Genomic DNA, 16,685 nt, shown 5'->3' on the forward strand with positions numbered 1-16,685 from the left:
GGTCATGAAGCTTAGAGACAGCAAAACTGTACTTCCATATTTAGCTTCCCACCTCCAAACAGAAAATTTCAGGGAAAATATTTTCAGGGAGTTACTGTGACTAGTTGCAAAATGCTTTCCATAGTGCCATATACAGCAGCTGATGTAGGAAACACACAGCATAAATTGTAATATTTTAAATACAAAGCTCAATATTCTGCTGACCCTCCCTAATGTTATGTTAAATTTCAGATTAACATCTGGCTGATGACCCAAAATTGGAGCAAATTTGAAGCAGATACAAATTATGCAGGCATGATTTTTAGCAAATCTAGTTGGCTAAGCATCCCAGAGTTTTCTTTCTCATGACATTTCCTATCCAGTACAGAGGTGAATATCAAGTGCAATGATGGGAATTTTTTTCTCATGTGACAAATTTTATATTATTTCTCAATAATAAGCACCATAAATAAATTCTTATTTCTCAAGACTTAAAAGTCCATCTGGTGTCAAAATCTACATAGTGTGGTATCACTACTGGGTGTGTTAGCACTGCCTCCTGTGTGACCTTGTGCAGTCGTATGGCATGTGTTAGCTTGTTCAATGGCAGTACAATCAACTTGCAAATTCAGATTTCATGAGAGACTTTTTTGTTCTTAAGCAGCAGGACAGCTGGCAGCACTGTGTATGTTGTGTGCAATTGCATGTGTTTTGTGCAACATCATCTGCAACATTTAATTTTAGACCATCCCCCCTGTTCCTCCCTGAAATGAGATCGACTCTTTAAGGGTGAGAATAAATTTTACAGAGTATGATTGAGAGTTAAAACTTCATGGGGCCTCAAAATAATACTCCATCTGCAGAGAAAGAATAAAGAATCTGCAGCAAATACAGTAAGATTAATGCAGTAATCATCTGCTGGCGTGGCACACCCTGGGAAAGAGGCTAATTAAAAAGGATTTGTGGAAAGTCACATAGGATTACTCTACTAAAAGCACTGGCAAGATACTTGGGTTATCAGTGATTTTTAAAAGTTCTAATTAAGGTTCTAGGAAACAGGAAACTTGGAAAAGTAATGACTAGCGCTCTATTATCTCAATACTCTAAATCCTCTTCCCATAAACTACTGGGCTAATGACTTCCATTTACATCAGTGGCATGGTCTGAAGAGGGAAGGTGGTAAAGTTCTTCTGATTTTATCAGCTGAAGCATGTGATGCACAGGACTTGATTCCCAGCAAATTAAATTAGCAGCCAAATTAAGGAGCTGAAATGCCAGCTCTGCTCTTCTGACAGGTATTAATTTTGCCCAAAACACACAGTGCTGAGTTTTTAAAAAGAAAACTTGAAAATGAGTCAGAAGGCACCTCCTTTTCCATCTCTTGTCCACTGAGGACACTGCTGTGTCCCATATATATATACACCCATTTTTCACCTGCTACCAGGAAAAGGTCATTCCTTGCATTCAGGGAAGGAAAGAGTTCACTTGCAGAACATCTCTAGCATGATCAAAACTGCATTAACAACAGAGACAGACACAGGCAGGCCTGTTTCCCAAAGGAGGAATCCTTGGGAGTGCCATCTGTAAGAAGCCACGCAGATTGTGTCACTGAGCACAGAATTCCCTGTGGAAACAGCTCAGGTGCTCCCTCAGTCCAGTCTCAGTCAATCACAAGCTGCAGCAGATGAGCAGGAAAGTTGCATTTCTGCACTTTGCCCATCACTGGGCTTTGCATCTTGCCCTGGCTTCAGAGCAAAAGGAGCTGCATTGTCAGGGCCCCCCCAACCAAGGTTCTGAGGAGCAGTGAGGGGGGGGTACAGAAGAGAAAGTCAAGTGCTAATCCTTACAGAAGTCACAAACTCATGTCACGATAGGCCTTCCTGTTTGGAAACTGAAGTGTCTTAAATCCCTGAGCCAGAAAGAGCAGAAAACCTTCATTACAGACCAGCAAGAAAAAAAAGACAAAGAACCCTTTTTCTTTGCTTGGTAACAGCCAAGAGAGATACTTTATGGTTTTGTAATGCCCTGAGAGGGCAAAAGTAGCTTTGTGCACAGATGTGGTTTGGTGGGATGAATGATGATGTGCATTTAATCTGTATTTTGGATTACTGGGGAATGATGACTAGAGAGAGTCATAAGCCATGAAGTTCAGATTCAGGTCTGAATCAGCTTTAAGCATTAAAGAGCATGGGGTGGCAGGCCTGGGGCTTGGGTTTTGCCCCAGATCATGGGAAAGAAAATGGTCAGCTGCACAGTTTAGCTCTGGAATCATTCCTGAATTTGTCCAGATTCATGGTTTTGGCTTGGACCCATTAGTGGTAACAATTGTGAGTGAAAGCACAAGGGAGGAAGAAAAGATAACACAATGGCATAAATTCCAGTAGCTCCTGGAAGAAATACATTTGACCTTTATTATCTACTAACTTCTAACTCTGATGCTGAACTCTGGTTTTTCCTTTTAAAATATCATCCCTGGCAGAATGAAGTCCAAGGAGAAAATAGACTCTGGAAAAAGTGTGAGACTCTGGGGAGACAGTTATTTACTGGCAGTTTCACAACCTTCCCTGCACTTCTAATGAAATTTCATTCGTCAAATTTGGTGCAGCTTGGTGAAAAGCCAAGCTTATTCTGTCTGCCTTTTAGCTTAGAAACATCTCTTTGGTCTCTTGCTCTCAAGCAGTGCCTTAAATTCATTTGAGTTTTTTTTTTAAATTGCAGCTTGTAGCTAAAAAAGCTGGCTTGAAGCTCTCATGGACACAAATTCTTACTTTATAGTGAAAAATGGGTTAAAATTTTGAACTGCTGTTATCACCATGTGCAATAAAACATGTTCCCCACAACAGTACTTCAAAGGGAAATTATACAACTTTGGCAAAAAAAAAAAAAAAAAAAACTAAAACAACCCAATCCACAACTGGTTATGATTTTCTATGGACTCACCACTGTCTGGGATGAGGCCACCTAATAGGAGTCTGGACTTAACATCCTTCCAGCATAGGGTGAAGTCCATAGCTTCTAAAGAGGGAATGGATCTAACTCATTATTGATGTTTTTTAGCATGTGAGGCCTGGTTTGCCTACACAGCTTGTGTTGCATTCCAGTGGTGGGTAAACCAGCTGAGCTATTTTGACTTCTCCTGGTTAAAATACTACTTTAAGCCTGTTGAAAGTTTCTGCATGTTTGGGTCTTAGAGTAGAGCTGTCAACAAAAACAGTCACAGGTTTTGTTTAGATTTAGGAAAGAAAAGAATTAATGAGAAGAGTAGCACCAAAAAAATGATCACATTTACCCCATTGTTCAGGAAAAAAAAAAAAAAAAGAAGAAAAGATCCCATTGATTTATTTTAGACAGCCTGAATAGCTGGAGACAGAAAGCTAAAATATGGCAAGGAAATTGCTACCCTAAACAAGTTCCTTTGAGGAATTTGTTGATTTTTTTTCTTTCTGCCTGAGTTATGAGTCCTTGGAATGCACATGCCATTGAATTGCTTGGTAATTTGCACAAACATCTCTTCTTGAGGTCCTAAAGCCACTGTATATCACTGAGTGGAAATATTAACATTATAGAGAGCAACAGAGTCCGACTGTTTGCCAGAGTCTGGTTACTTAACCTTGTAAAAAACACGAGACATCCAGCTTCTCCCACAAAACAGCAAAAATGGCAGCAACTGAGCATGTGCTGTCACACAGCAGTGGACATGGGGACACACACCCACTTGCCCTTCACTTGAAACCTTGGAACTTCTGTTCTAGACTACCCAAAATCTCATGGAGCATCACTGCTGTGGTATTGAACATCTCCTTGCTGCCTATCTGGTGGTGTGACTGGCTCTACTGTATGGGGCCCCTTCTTCCTGACAGAAATGTTGTTTGGGCAATGAGACCTTTTGTTAAAGAGGTTTGTTTGTGTTTTGGTCTAAAATATAAATACAACCATAATTATAAACATAAACACACCATGGTTTTCTGGGATGGGATTTGTGTGGGTGGTTTGGGTGCCTAATTGCCATGTTCTGCACAGAGCCTGTGGTTCCAACCCTGAGAACCTCTGCCCGCAGACACTGAACCTTCTTTTCTCTTGCATTAGCTCCAAACTCCTTTGTGCCTAATAAGTGGTAAATAAATACTGGTGCCACAGCAAGTTTGTTAACTACACTCCCCTGCTTCCACATCCCCCTCCTCCTACAGCAGCACAGCTCTCAAATGAGGGGTCTGCTCCTCCCCTTCTCCCCTCAAATGAGGGGTCTGCTCCTCCCTTTCAGGGTGCATGGTGGGTACCCTGATTTCTAGCACTAGTGGATTAAGTTCAGTGACTCACACAGCTCAGCCGCCTGTCTAATTCAAAATTTATCTTAGAAAACTAGGGCTCAAAGAGACCTCTGAGATCATCTAATATAATTTTCTGCCCACAGGCAGGTTCTATTATCTATGGGCTAATCCCAACACGTTTGTTTAACATGCTCTGGAAGGCATATGAGAAATGAGAACCCATAAACTCATTCAGATTTCTACTTCACTACTTTATACTCACAGAATTTATCTTTTTTGTAATATGGTCAACTAACTAATCTTTGCTTCAAATTTATTTTTCTTCCACTCCCAACATGTCTGAAAGAAAATATTAACTTAGTGTAAAAATACTGAAATTAAATTTCAAAGTTAAATCTCCTCCACTGAAGCTACTAATTAGTAGGCAATTTTTCAAAGCAAAATAAAAGGGAATTGCTACAAGAAATCATATCTTAATGCTGTGTCACTGCATATGAAATCTCCTTTTGGAGCTTTGCTGTGGATGTGGCAGCTCTTTGTTTATTTTGAAAGGATAAGTTAAGCAGTCACTCAAGGATGAGTAGGAAAAGCCTGAGGCTGGAGATTACCATGTAGCTTTCTAATTAGACTGGAATGAAAATAGGTCTAAATCCATTGAGTAAACAAAATATGTTTGCACACTTGGTAATTGATAATAATTATGGTTCCCTTTAACAACACTAAATGCTTAGTTGTTTTTTTGTGACCTCAGGCAAATGAGTAGGGTATTTGTTTTTCTTAAGCTGACAAAACTTGTAAAAGAGGCCACCACAATGACATTCCAGAGCACAGGGAGAGCTGTCATTTCATCTGCTGGCTGGTAAAAAAATAATATATGATTTCATAATGTTATCCTACTAAATGCTTGAGGAATTGCACATCTCACTAGCTGGAAGGATCTGAGGAATTAGACACTAGTTGAACAGTTCTAACCCTGAACAGTCTAACTCAGTGCAGGATAAGCAGCTATGTACACCAGCAGCAACAGAAGGGCAAGCTTGTTCTTGAGAAACCAGTGGAAAAGTCTGACTCTCATTTCTTTACTTAAAATAAACTAGAGAAAAGTAATCAATAAGTCAGCTTACAAAATACCCAAATGCAGACACAAACTATGTGATGAACGTGTTAACAAATAGGCAGAAAAATACCTAAAGAATCATTGTGGTTATCTAGGGAGGGAGTAGGAAAAAACAAGAGTACATTTATACAATGGATGGTTGTTAAAAGCTGACCTTTTTCTTTGGAATCTGATTTTAATGGCCAGGACTTGCTTATGCAAAAAGAGGAGAGATTTTCATCTGCATGAACAGAAGTTATGCAAAAGCACTCCCAAACCCACAGGCCTGGTTAACATGCAGCGAGGTCAAGATCTGTGTGTTGAAAGTATCACAGCAACCACACACAATGGCCTCGTGCTCATTTCTGAAAGCCAGGTGCCAGTGCAGCCTGTGTAAATGTGCCACAGGACACAACAGCACTCGAGGGACCAGTACAGTTTGTTAAACTTGTCAGGCTGGTCCTTAAATTTACCTACAAAATGCCCATCTCTATGTGTGTGCACCTGGGGGGGGTGGAGTGTGCTGTGCCTGGCTTCCTAAGGAAATGAAAGCTTAAGGATGCACATGAACCTATTTATTAGGAACTTCACTGTGTGTGCAGATGACCATTTATCTAAAGTTAAGAAACTCCCAACTCTCAACTTCCAGGGAGCCAAGGCTGGCAGCTCACCCAGAGCCTAGCCCTATGAGATGGAATTGATGTAGATATAGTTGCACCACCAAAAAACCATCTCTCTGCAGCACAGAAATCCCCTTTGTGGCAGATATGCAGCTGCAAGTTGATTTTGCATATTGAAAATTCGGGGGATTTGTCAGGGATTTTGCAAAAGTAGATGATCTATCTGTACCTATAAGTATCTGCACGCTTTATGAGACAGCTTCTTTCTGCATTTTTGGTATTTGGGATTAAACTTGGCAACAGATGTGGTTTGCAGGTCTGGGAGATATTTAATTTCTGGTCATGCTCAAAGCAAGCTGCTCAGATGTCCAAAGATTTGGGAGATTCATATGTATTTTAAAATACTTCACTGCATTTCTGTGGATGAGTTCCAGATATTATGGTGTACTGCTAAAAGCTTCTAACTATCTCCTTTATGGCAGCTTGGATTTTAGAGGTTTTATTCACAACAGGCAAAAGTCCTTTACAGCACTACCTGAGAAAGCAAGAACTCCTCTGCTGGGTCATCAGGCAGAGCCTTAGTTTTCTTTTGTTTATGTGAATAAATAAACTACTTCAGCTATAAGCAAAACTATGATGAGCAATAAACATGAAGTTTTTAATCTTCTACTGAAAGGTGTTTACAGTAATGAACACTCATAAAAATATTGGCCTAAAGGAATGAGGAGGTGCAAGCAGTCCAAGTGCTCCTTGAAAGAGGGAGAAGTAATCAAGAGCTTTAATTTCTTTACGTGTTAAACAAAATAAAAATACAAGTTAACCTCCCCAGTTATTACTGAGGTTTTGTTCTCTGTAGTTTAAAAAAGCAGTGGAAAATATTTTTATCATCTTAGGAGGCAAAGGGAATAAAACACTTTCACAACTGGAAACAGGGTATTTCCTCAGACTAGAAACCCCAAAGTTTCACCTTCCTTTTGTACATGAGAGAAAAAGGAGATTAATCAGTCAGAAATACCCCAAAATACAAGCACACTGTCTCTTCCCAGAAACTATATAATTACATTGAAATAAAGGTCATTTGGCTTGGTTTTAAAATCTCTGTTACCAAAACTTCAACAATTCTATGTAGAAGGGCATGCAGTTTTTTTAACCTACCTCAGTATCATTACCTGCAGTAAACAGATTATTTTGAATACACAGAATTTATTTGCCATTGTGTCACTGTTCTCAGCATACAATGTTCATTTGATTTTGTGCACCAAAAATCTCACACACTACAGTCCCTAGCTAGGCTCTCATCCACCTACATTTGCAATATAAGAGAACAACAGTAGTGAGTAATACAATATTCGCAGGTACAGCACGGAAGAGAAGGAAAAAAGGACATTTTTCTTCATTGTCCAAAAGGTTTCCTTCAATAGTAAACTAGGAAGTAATTTCTAAGAAGTTAATTTAGTTAATGGAAAAAATATCTTAAGATAAAGAAGAATGAACAGTCCTAAACTAGCAGCTATATAAATCTGTGTGGAAGAACTACACATACATACATAGTCCCAAAACTATTTAGCAGTTGGATGTGAGTGGTTTGTATTCCAGAAGAAATAAAGGCTTCCCATTCTGAACATGCCTGCAGAGGTAAGAGGAAATTTCCCAGTTCCTTAATACTGATCTTTTGCTAGGAGAGTTGTAATTCTAAATCCTATTTTGAAGAAGCCTAGGAAGGTAGGGACCAATGACTTTCAGCAAACATATCCTCAGTTTTAAAAAAAAGCTACAGAGGGAAAATGGTGATGATATTGACATTACCAGATATTCCTTGTTGTCACCCAGAAGGGGATGAGATTAAATTGCTCAATGTCCATTTACTGTGTTGTTTTTGGTTTGTATTTTTAAGCTGAACTGGAATGATGGAAAGATTTTTAGGTGCAGAAGTCAAAGACCTATATAAAGGTAGAAGGGAAGCTTTTTCTTGATTCTCTAAGAAGATGCAATTTAAAGATGAGAAGCAGGGTGCACTAGAGGTCTGGTACCTCCTGCAATCTAGTAGAAAGACACTGGACCTTAATCTGGTGCAAATGAAGGGATGGTCAGTCATGGAACCTGTGGAACTAGAGGTCATTTCACACAGTCATTTTGAAAGGCCCTGACAGTGAAGATGAGGGAATGAGTTGACTCATGAGTTGAATGGGTTTGAATGAGTTGACTCATTCACATCAGTACACCTGGGATGACTTGTACTAAGCCAAGTGACAGGCCTGAAATTTTTACACTCCTTCTTCTATCTGCACTCGACACCAAGTGGGGATTTCTTTATATTTCAGATAAATTGAGTTCCAAGGGCTGCTGTTTAAAATTTAAAAAAAAGAAAATTTTAACCATTCCTTTTCCTTCCTCAGGAGGGTACCTTTTAAGTTGGAATCTCCAGCCCTTCAACTCAGCCTTTTAATAATTGATGTAATATGGCATAAAACAAGAAAAAATGTGTCAAATTGATTTTGCACTCCTTTCTCTTTGAGGTGCTTGTTGCAAAATTCCATGCTACATTAATCAGCAGAGGTGCTCAGGTCACAGTTGGTTACGCTTTCTCAGCCAGAATATTTACTTTTCACTTGCACTTATGAAAGAAGACAGACAACTTGAGAAGAATTATATTATTCAATAGCAGTGCTTTGAATGAAGCATGCATTCAGCACTTACTGTGTTAAGGTACACTTATGGTACTTAAAATCCAGATAAATTTTACCATATTAGTTGGAACTTGGTTAAACTGTGAGTATCTTTACATGTAGATATAATTTTCACACATGCAGATATTTTAATAGCCATTATCAATTGGGAAGTAAATTACTGAAAGCAGTTATTCTTTTCAGAAATACAGAATCCAATATTTGGTTATCCTGAATGAAAATAACTTGGTTGTTGAGTAGCATATTGAAAGTGGTCATGATGCTTCACAATTGAAGAAAATCCTTCCTTAGAGGCAGTTTTAATAATCTGGCCTATGGACTTCTGTACAACTTCTATAAGAGCTGCTGCAGTCCTCACCATTGAAATATTTGCATGACAGGCTGGTAGGAACAATTTGAAATGTAAGTGTTCAGAAAATATTCAGAGGAAAGAATGGCCTGGGAGCAGATACTGAGAGTACTTTTTAAAGGGAAGAGCATCCTGTTCTTCTGACAAGCTTAGTTCCACGTGAAACAAATCACACCATTAGCAGAACAAAACACAGCTAAATGTACATGGAATCAGGCAGGGGTCAGATTATTAGAACCATGTACTGGAGTGCAAATATGGAACAATGCTGCTGTTTGGTAGAAAGGTCAGGGCTGTTTTCACCTGTGTTTGGTATTCTTTGAACTCTAGAATATTATATTAGAGAGGAGACACATGCTCACATGTTAGCACATCAAAAGCTTTGCTTTTAAACTGAGGGCCTGGCTCAATAACCACAAGATCCAGCCATGAGTGTGAGCCCCCTTGAAGCTCTTTCACTGCTCCAGGAAGAAGCTTCACAGTTGCAGAACAGGGCTGTAATATTAAATGAGACATAAATATTGCATGTTGACATGGCTAGATTTGGAAGATGCACTGTGAAAATCCAAGTTATGCAAGATTTAGAAACTTTTTTGAATGTTATTAATCATTCAATAGACCTGAAGCTATGTTTAACCAAAAAAAAAAAAAAAAAAAAAAAGCAAACAAAATTAGAGCTGGAGAGTGTATCTAGTTAATTTGGGTTAATGTCAACATACCCTGAGTTAGCCCTTTACTTTTGCACCCCCACATTACCACATAGCTCAGTGTGGGGCTTTTTTTAGCATGGGCTAAAATTTTGCAGAAACATCTTCTGTATGAGATCCACCAGCAAGCACCATCTCTCAAGTTTCCATGACACGGTCTCCTGCCACACCAGTGGCAGGATGAGCTGCTTGGGACAGAAACTGGTTTGACATCACTGTATAAGCCACTAAAATCCCAGATGAAATCATCACCAAAAGTAAATTGTCATAAAACCCATGTTTCACACTCAAAATATATTTATGGGAAAAGGAACCCACTCTGTATATCATGATTATGTGCTGCATATTTTCTTTGGAGGGGAAGAGAAGCTACTCCAGCAAAAATGAGATAGTCTGGAAAATTATTAGAATGTAATGCATGCAATTGGTCTTGTTCTTTCAATAACTCTTCTTTGAAATGAAGTCATGGTTTCTAGCTAGGTGGTGGTTTTAGAAGAAGCTTTATTTTCATTATGAGGTCAGAGACCACTAATTATGCAATAATCTCAAGAGCTTTTCCTTAAAGATCAGTTTGCTAACTGGTGGGCAAATATTTCCTTCAAGCTTTTCTTTGGTAGCAGTTTCAAACCATGATTCTGAGGGATTTTAGACTATAAAGGGTTTTTTGTTTTAGGGGGGCTTGAGCGGGGGGTTTGGGTTTTTTTTGTGTCCTCTAAAGAGGAAAGATGGAGACTTGATGCCAGTGCTAGCAGTAAATAACTCTATGTTGAGTGTGTTCCACAGCTCCAGTTCTGTTAAATGTGATGCTGATATAGATTTGTCAGGGAGAATTAGCAGGGCCTGGCCCTCTGGCCAAAGGCAAGTGTGGCCAATACCTGCAGGATGAAGGTGGATGTTGCACAGCCATGCACATCTCCTGGTCACACCAGGGCTGTCCTCAGCACACAGCACAAACAGCCTCTGCTGTTTGCTAATGAGTGGAGGAATGCCATTAGCGTGGCAAATCCTTTTTCTTCTCCATTTAATAGCAAATCTGTCACAAAGAAGGACAGAAAACCTTCCTGTATAAAGACCCACGGGCTGCTGAGCTCCCAGCACAGACTGTATCCCTCCCTGAAGGTATAACTGCTCTGCTGGTGAGCAATGAGTGCTTACCAGCAAAAAGGAAAGAGTCTTTCCTGTGTGATGACATTCAGCAGGGTTGGGTTGAGTAAATTAGTAAAGCTTCTTCAGCAGCACAGCTAGTCCCTGCTGAACTAGCCCTGTGTTCCTGGAAACTAGCCCTTTTAGAAGCTTCAGGACAGCCACTGCATTTGCTTCTCCCCATAATTTGGTTTAAGGAGTAGATGTCCCCACCTACATTCTGTATATGCTGAGCCTCTCATGACTGAATAAGAACTAGCTGCAGAAAGTGGCTCCCACAAGCTCCTCACAGTGAGGCCCTTTGCAGACTCCAAGCCCAAAGGGCTGAGTCTTAGACACTGGCAAGGACTTGCCAGATGCATGGCAACCAAAGAGGTGGCATATAAGAATTCCATGTATAGGGTAGCTTAGGAACGGAGTCAAGCCAGGATGCTAATTCTACTTAGGTACCCACCTAGGAGGATGGGAAAACTTGAGATTTATTGTGGTGATAAATCAATTTAAGCAGAAGCCAAAGCAAAAAAGTAAGGGCCAGTTTATTGAGTATTTGGGCAAAAGTCACTGTGCTGCATTTGTCCTCCTGTCCTTGTTATTGTCCTACTGTACCCAGTGAGCAAGCTGAGTCCAGCCTTCCCAGCATGCCAGTTGCAGTTCAGAGGGTTAGGACAGTGGGTTTCATCTCTTTGTGAAGAATAGTGGCAAAGCATGGGTCACAGATGGCACTGTACAGCAAATTTTCTGAGTCTATTTTGCTCTTGCCACTCTGTATTACAAGCTGAAAACCACATCCTGAATATGACTATATGGTCTCGAAGCTCCCAATGTGAGGTGTTATTTCAGACTAAAACCAGAAAGATGCATTTTGCCGTGGCAGCTAGCAAGGCAGACTACAGATGCACAGAGCAGTGTGTGCTCATTGATGCATGAGGTAGTTAATCAGTGATGGCTTTAAGGCTCTTTTACATACTGCACAAACTGGTAGAAACAGAAACCCAGGGAGAGTAGTTCCCCTCTACAGTATCTTTGCCTTCTGTGTGCATTCCATCAAATGAACAGGCTTTTTGAAAAGTCCTGGGAAAAACTTACTGGCTACTTTGAGCACTGAGATGCTTGACTGCAATGAATCATTTTCTGTTCCTGGCTGGACCAGGGAAGAGGCCACTTAGCACTGAAAGGATCAAAGTGGCAGAGGTCGTGGTCGCCTAAGCAAGCAGGCTGTGACAACTTCACAATGGATGAATTTTCACTTGGCTGAACCTTAGGCACCGGAAACTGGCCCTGATTTTCCTACCACCACTACTCTAACTATCAAATCTTTCCTGCTCCCAGAACTCCTGGACCAAATTTTTACCTGGAAATAACTCAAACATACTTTGAAGATGTGATTATTATTATTTTATGTGTTTTCTCTTCTGCATGTCTGGCTCCTGCCAGAAGAAATGATTTGAAGAGAGGGAGAAGCAGGTCTCATACTCCAGCTCAGCTTGGCTAAGCCAAGACTTTTAGATATCTTGGCTATGATCCCAACAAATATTCAGGGGTTGGATTCAAAAGGCTCAGACCTCCATTCTCAACTATCCATCTGCAATTGGACATATTGGCTATTGCTGTGCCCTGGAGCTGCAGCTGTATGCCACCTGGGGTAGCCCAAGATAGATGTGATCACAGACTCCATACCCAGGCAACCCAGTCCCATTCCTGGTGGACCCACATTTACTCCTGAAAGTCTAGCTCTCAATATCCACATGCCTCAGTGAACCAAACATCCAAACTACTTTGATTTTTGAGGACAAGGACAACACAGGCCCTAGACAAAGTGAAATCCAGCCTGGTGCTCTTTGTAGCACTACAACACAGGCAATGATACAGTGGGGGAGATTCAGTGAAAATGCAGAAGCCCCATCTATATTTAATAATCAGAATTACTACCCTACACATATGAATGCAACTGTCAGCTACTTCAACACAAGCTTTATCAACTGGACTGGTGTCAAGAAACAGTAATGATTAATAAAATCAAGCAGCTTCAGTGTAGCTTGTGGGTTCTGAACACCACCAAGATATTGAAGCAATCAAACACAGACACCATCTTTAGGATGTATGTGTAATCAAGCAGTTTTATCACATATCAGTTATATGTCTTTAAAACTGGCATGTCTGATATAGTTTAGATTATCTGGGGCACCTGCTTACAGACAATACACCTGAAATCTAGAACTATATAAGCTATATAAACATGTCACATGCCTGTTTATTTTCATGTTCTGAAATGCAGAACAAACCCTGTGAGAGAAAACAACAAAGGCTAAAGCTGAGCTGAAAGCCATCCAGGGCTGCAAGTGGAAAAACTCCTCTCTGCATCAGGTGTCTTTCACTGTATCACAATGCAAAGAAAAGGCTGCAAGATGCAGACACACTTTTTACTCACCCAGATTTTTGGGTGGTGATAAATAGCAAAAAGTGACACAAATTCACAAGTTTTTTACGGAACTCTAATTTTTCTAGAGAGTAAAATAACAAAACATCTACTGTCATACTGAAAGAGGAGAACTGAAGTCAGCAAACAGAGCAGCCTCAAAGCCCGAGGGAAAGGGGTGGGAGGAGCACTTGCTACTCACCATATGAATGGCAAGCAAAGAAAAAAGCAGACCTGACCTCTCAGGGAGACCTGGAAACAGCTCCAAGAGCACTGGTCATTAAAACAAAACAAAACACACAAAAAGGCATTAAGAAAACCTCACTCCAGTGGGAAGAGGAAGTGGTTTTAAGGGGATTAGCTCCCAAAAAACAAAGCTCCACTCTTCCTCAGACTGCTGAGGAGCCCCAGAAATCTTCTTCTATATTGAACAGGGCTGTGAAAATGGACAAATGTTGGCAACCACTCAACAAATGACAGTAATGTGAGGCGACATCTCTGGACCTCAAGCAGCCAGCACACAATTGTCTCATTTTCATGGTGTGTCAAATTAAATTTGGACTTCAGCGCTTTGCTTGCCTTGCGCTGTTACCTCCTTTCCAGAGCAGAACACAGAAGAACATTTACAAATTTACACAGACTTTGACCTGCAGACACAAATGCCAGCCTGCAAAAACTAGTGATGAATAATTTCTTTTCCTAGCTGCGACCTTTTTACCCCCCTTCCCTTTCATGTCAGACCATTTCTCCATGGGAGGCTCTCCTGCATCTGTGTCACAGAAGCATTTGGGAAGAATTGGTGGGTTTTCACTGAGCTGCAGGCACATTTTCTCAACCATTTCATGTTGGGCAACACAGTCCCCCTTTTCTGACTGCCCTTAAACAACAGAAGTAGCAACCACCACAGCCACAACCACAAACCCCACGAGAGCCTCGTAACCTATTTCACAAAAACGCAACGCCCCAAACTCTTGGGATGTTACAGAGTGGCAAAGCATTGCCTGGATACAAAACAGACATCGATTTTATCTTGGTGGTGTAAAAATGCGGTCATTGATTAAGTCTTCTCTACTGGAGACTAAACTGATGATGCAGTGGAGTCACAGCCACACTTGGGTCAACTTTGGCAGGACCAGGATTCCACCCTCTCCTTCTTTTACTGGAGTAGCAGCCTCTTCCACTGTGCAAACCCAGCCCATCTGGTAGTACTGTTACTGAAACCAGACACTTCAAAAGCCTTGATACTTTTTTGGAGCACGCATTAGGAGTCCAATGTCTTGCTGCATCAAGGCAAAAAACATCAATTCCTTTCAGTTGCAAAATAACTCAAGATATTTGAGATATAAAATGGGAAGGAATTTATGGACTCAAAACAGGGTTGAAATTAAAAGTCTTTGAAGATGTTTGGTTGATTGTATGACTTCAGGAGACCCTAAATTTGAATCTCAGACTGAGAGCATTTGAAGGGGTGGATGAGGAAACAGAGACATCAAAATGAAAGCAGTCGGTGCTAGTTCTGGGTAACTGCACGGGGATTTTTGAAAAGAGCTATCAGTATGACTGCTAGATTAGATCTGAGTAAGTCCAAGTTTACCAGAGATATCTTGTACCAACTGCTTCTTCTCAAGCTGGAAATACTAGAAAAATTCCCTCTGCTTGTGGCATTTTGGCACTTCTGAGTTCAGATGATCAGTACACAGAGATTAATAAAAACCAGAGAAGGACCTGAACCAGAACTCCATCCAATACCCATGCAACTGAGAACTCATTGCACATGGATCAAACTTTGTGGACAAGTTCAAAGGGAGATGGATGCAGGAGAGCAAAAAGGCACAGAGGTTTCTCAAAACATTGAAAAACAAACTCTCCTAGAACAGAGTTTTGTTGTACAAGCTGACAGAGACTTACCAAGGGCTCTGTTCTGTGAAGCATGAACACACAAATTAATAAAGAAGGACTTGAGCACGTGTGTAAAATTGAGCATGTGCTCAGTTGCTCTGCAGATCAGAGAGTGTAGGTCCTACTCCCTAGCAGTCATTTCCCATTTGGAAACCCTTGTCAGGAAGAGAAAGGGGAAGAAGGAGGGTTGTTTAGCACGATATTTTTAGAGAGATTTTTAATGGAATATTTGTTAAGCTTTCTTCCACCCTGACTCCCCCCTGCCTGCTGTCTGGGTTTTGTGTGTGTTTTTTTAATGGCTAGCAATGCATCACAGTGCGGCTGCTGTTTAAATATTTGCCTGAAAAAAATGTAGTCTGTGCTTAAGAAAAGTGGTTTGGCACAAACTGGACATTTTCAAACATCCATTTACCAGATGGATCACTTTGTTCAATTACAAAGAAAAAAAGATGGTGAAGGAGCTGAAAATTGAGTGGAATGTTCCTAAGCACACAGCATTGTTTACTATCTGCATGTCTCCTGGCATCCTGTGAGAAACTATCAATAGGCTCTTCAAAAATGTTCATTCCCTTTAAAAAGTCTGCATTTCTAACTATAATAAAAAGGCAGTAAATATATTCTACAATAGCCTGATGGAAAAATGTGCTAAAGTATTTCTATAAATCAAATGTAGCAGTTTGGCATTAGCTCTGAGGCAGTAAATTTAGTAAATTAGGACCAGATGATTTTAAAATAGAATCTTACATAACTTTCTAGCGTGATATTTTTTTTTTTTAATTTAACACAAGTTTGTCTGTCTTCATAAAGTTATCTTGGCGGCTACCAGAATGTGGTTTGGTCTTTAAGGACCATAATTTTGTTATTTATCAAGTGTAGAATATTTTAAATATCAAAGTTAGAAGTGGAACAGATTTCTTGAAAGACAGGAAAGGACATAACATGAGCTGATCCACATAAGGTGTGGGGTTCTTTGTATCCCTGATGCCCCTGACTATTTCACTCCTATTATTTTGATTAATAATAGTCTGTGTCTCTACACATGTTCCGTTTTTTGCCCTCCTTCCCTTTTCCCACAAATTCAAGGACATTTGTCTCCCTCCCCAACTCTCTAGAGTGGTTACAGCTCCTATAAAAGCAGCTTGGTCCAACAGATTTCTCCCTCACCCACGTACTTAGGTCAGGTGTCAGCATTTGGGACATTGCATTTCTTATGCTATCCCATTTTTGATCTCTGCACCAGAATATACCCCTCTGAGAAATAAAGAAAACAGAATTATGAAAAGAGTCTAAGGAGCCTATGCCACCAGCTTCAGCCTAAACCTTTTGGCCCTGCATATACATATATCCCCAAAACCTGCTCTCCCAGCACAACTTTGACTTTTATTTCTGTGCCAACATTTACACCATCACACAGTCACATCAGACCACTGCTGGTGTTCTGAGGAGAGAGGATTGCATACATATGTCCTCCATGGTCTTCTTTTTGGGCAAACACTCAGCCACACCATGGTCTTTCACTGG

General features: G+C 40.4%; 1 long non-coding RNA gene across 1 annotated transcript in view; it reads left to right on the forward strand.

Moving 5' to 3' along the window:
- LOC306799597 overlaps positions 1 to 14,032 on the forward strand; it is a 48,429-nt gene extending 34,397 nt beyond the window's left edge. Inside the window, exon 3 of the long non-coding RNA XR_013773638.1 lies at positions 13,355 to 14,032. This is a non-coding gene — a long non-coding RNA (uncharacterized lncRNA). The remainder of the gene's footprint in view (positions 1 to 13,354) is intronic.
- The last annotated feature ends 2,653 nt before the right edge of the window (positions 14,033 to 16,685 follow it).

This window comes from Erithacus rubecula (assembly GCF_903797595.1).
Source record: "Erithacus rubecula genome assembly, chromosome: 3".
Classification (NCBI taxonomy): domain Eukaryota; kingdom Metazoa; phylum Chordata; class Aves; order Passeriformes; family Muscicapidae; genus Erithacus; species Erithacus rubecula.